This window comes from Limulus polyphemus, unplaced genomic scaffold (genome assembly GCF_000517525.1).
Source record: "Limulus polyphemus unplaced genomic scaffold, Limulus_polyphemus-2.1.2 Scaffold350, whole genome shotgun sequence".
Lineage (NCBI taxonomy): Eukaryota > Metazoa > Arthropoda > Merostomata > Xiphosura > Limulidae > Limulus > Limulus polyphemus.
The window spans coordinates 311,328-315,329 of record NW_013665960.1 but is presented as its reverse complement, the minus strand read 5'-3'; positions in this window follow the sequence as shown (position 1 = coordinate 315,329).

The following is a 4,002-nucleotide window of genomic DNA, read 5'->3' as shown; positions in this document are numbered from 1 at the left end:
AAAGTTAAAGTTAAGTAACGAAGACGTAATTAATTAATTTAGTACGTTACGTCGTCGTAGAATAGTACGTACGTACGTAATACTTTAGTTAGTAACACACACACATATATATATATATATATATATATATATATATATATATATATAGTCAGATTAACTTAGCAAATTGATTCCTCATACGATTTGTCCAAGCTGTCACTTTAGACTAACTCATGTTTTCACATCAATTATATGTCTATATGGCACAACTGTTTAACATTGGCGACTATGGGACATTAATTTTAGTAACTAATGTGTCCTGTTAGAATTTATATCTAAATGATTTTTTTAAAATATGAACGTGTTTTTAAATCCATTCGAAAACGCTTAAGGGAAAAACAACATTCTGCTTTAGCCAAAGGAAAAAAAAAGGTGATATATCATAAGCACAGAAAAATAAAGCAACTTAGCATTACTCACATTGCATCATTTTATTTATATGCTCTAAAGCTCAATTTACATTCAGCTTAGCACCTAATTCATCACACTTCACATTTTGTTATTGTTTGTTGTTAAGCACAAAGCTACACGATGGGCTGTCTCTAGTCTGCCCACCACGGAAGGGGGGTGGGCATTTTGTTCAATGTAATTCAGTGTTGATTCTTAGCGAATGATACTCTCGTTCTAAGCTGAGCTTTGCGGAATGAACTCTGGGAAAGGAGAATGACCGGATGAAGGGAAGGAGAGTATAATTTTTATTTTTGTTAATCGATGTGCTTTATTATTCTCCGCTTTGTGATATACTTTCACGAATAAATATTTATTTATATACAACTAAAAAGAAGTAGGTAACCGCCTTAGCAAAGTAGACGCAGATTGAATTCATTGATTCATGCCGCTAGCTTTATGTTTTGTTTATATATATCGTAATATTTGAGATAAATACACTAGGGATCCGCTGAACGTACTCACCAGGTGTTCACATTACAAGAGCTCAAATTAGCGTTCGCTACTGCGAATGTGGTCTGTTTTAGGTCAAAGCTACTCAATGGACTTCTTGAGCTCCATCCACCGCAGGGAATCGAACTCCGAATATTTGCGTTGAAAGTATGTAGATTTTCCGTTGATCTATAGGGATACGTTTGCTTCTTTTTGATTTGTTTGTTTGTAATTAAGTACAAAGCTACACAATGGGCTATCTGTGCTCTGCCCACCACGGGTATCGAAACCCGGATTCTAGTGTTGTAAATCCGCAGACATACAACTGTGCCACTGGGGGGGGGGGGCGCTTCTTTTTGGAATTGTTTCTCTCAGTAGTGAATAATGACGAATAACGGGTTATTTGAAAAGCTATTTTAAAATAAGTTTTACATTTTTGACAATCACGCTTTTCAAAAGTGTACACACTGAACTTTTCATATTTATACCACTAAGAAAAAGAATACTTACACTTTTTTATCATTATTAGACAAAGACTGGAGCTAAAGAAAAATTTGAATTTTTTTGGAAAGCATAACGTTGCCCTAAATTCAAACATAAGCAGATTTTATAGACAGAATCTAGAGATACATAACGTTAAGGCTAAAGCACAAAATTTCCTATGTTCTTTTCTGAAGAAGAGTAATAAGCATCCATATTTTATGCATTATGAGCAAACGATGTAAACAGAAAATATTACAGTAATTTCGTTTCTTTTTTTTTCTTTTTTTTTAAATTTTGACTTGAAAACTGTCATCTTGTTTGATAAACAAATACTGGTCAATTTTGCAATCGGTAATACTAGGAGAAAAGACAAAAAACATTAAAGTTTTTGTACAGATATTGAAAATCTCCAAGTTGTGACTTAGTTCGTTTGTCTCTCGTATTCTTTCTTTTATTCTTATTTTAAATTAATGTTGTTTGATTTTGAACATGAGGATCACACAAGGCAGAGTAATTATTGTTCATGAGAATAACTGTAGCAGATATGTTTGTTTGTTTGTAATTAAGCACAAAGCTAAACAATGGGCTAGCTGTGCTCTACGCACCACGGGTATCGAAACCCGGATTCTAGCGTTGTAAGTCTGCAGACTTACCGCTCTGTCACTGGGGGGGGGGGGCAGCAGATATGAATCTGCACAACGTGTATAAAAATAAGACTTAATAGGTTTTAACTATTAGAAGCTTCGCACAAAGGCTTAACCGTTCCTAATTTCTAACTAATAGACTAGTCAACAGCCACTGCTAACGCTTTTGCTATTCTTATCTGACCAAAAAGTGGGTTTGACCATCACTATGAAAGCACACCCACAGTTCCAAAGTAGGAAACGCGTTTTTGCGTTAATGGGTCGCTCCCGACCTCAGTTAATGTGTATTTAATATATATTGTTACGTCTCCGTTTGTTAATTAACTTTCCGTAACTTCGTTCCGACGAAACTTTAGCGACACAAGTCCTTACTTAATAAAACTGGTTTATTCTTTCCGAATACAACTTTACGATACACTTATTTTCAACAATCGCGCTAAAACAAACGGTATATCAACGAACGTCAATAATACTTCTGACTGCAGGTCAATTACTCACTATCTACACACACACATTATTGCGTTACGTTGTCACCCTCTTATATATACCAGCCTACCCTATCTAGTAAATACTAGAGCATTCGCCAAGGTACGGGATAGTTCTAGAAACTAGAGGGCGTGAGAATAGTCATGTGATCTCGATGACGCAACAATATGTTTACTTCCACATTTTTCACATGTGCGATTATCATTCACGTTCATGTTATACGCAACATTGAACCACGAAAAACTTTGTGTAGGTAGCAATAATTACGAGAGTACAAGATGCTACAAAGATTATTGATCGTGACCTCGTTTGTATATTTTTTATATTGAATTTTTTTTTTCAAGCTTATGTAACAGTTCAAAGAAATAATCTATAGCTAACAAAGCTTCTTGACGAAACAAGATAAGAATCCTCATAACGGTTTATGTAAAGGCCTTGAAATGAACATTTTTTGTATGGATTCTTCTGTCGTCATTATAACGTACACATATATTTACTGCTTCGTTTCTTGTTCCTTCTTACGAAACACGTAAGTCAAAATTACCTAGCAAGATATCGCATGATTAAGCATTTCTTTCGCATTTAGTATTTCTAACCTGAACAACACCTTATGTGACAAATGGACTAAATGGACAGGTCAGACAGCTCTCAAGTTCAAGCACAACCATATCTACTGTGAATCTGTTGATAAGAGGGGTGGAAATCAGTTAGCATTAACCGTCTTCAATGCGGCTGATCTTAACTGCCATATTTATAATGCCTTCCACCCAGCTGAGAGCGTGGAGGCGTTCAGTGGCATAGCGCGGCCTGGTTCGCTAATCACTAGAGCACACCCGATCCAATTAATTCTTTCTAATTGTATGGTTAATTGGAGAAATAATCCTAATAATATGTACTATCTGGTAACTGTGAAAACAGACAATACTTTATCACGACGTAATCGTGCACCATGTTTAAATTCTTTTCCTCCAGTAACTATAGACTGTAGCTCTTAGCTGAAGTACTTGAGAGCAGTTATTTTCCAAAGCGAGGTCAAATGTTAGCTGCTTCTGATAAAACTTTTAAAAGAAAATATTAATAAGTTACAAAAATGTGCAAGATTATGATTATATACAATCAAGGCAAACACATATGTCCTTATTTAAAAAAAAATATATCACTTAATTTTACTTGGCTAGCTGTGAAGAGGATGCTATTGATTTGCAAAGGGATTTAGATCATTTAGTGAGTTGGGCAAATAAATGGCAGATGGGTTTTAATTATAATTTGCATGGAAATACCCTTAACAGTGTTACGAAGGGAACGGATCTTGGTGTAATAGTCGATCAGATTTTAGGTTGTATCTACAGAAATATTAGATACAAGTCTAAAGAGGTTATTATTTCATTGTACAGGTCATTGGTTAGGCCACATTTGGAACATTGCGTTCAGTCTTGGGTTCCTTACAAGGAAAGGCATTTTGTATTTCAGA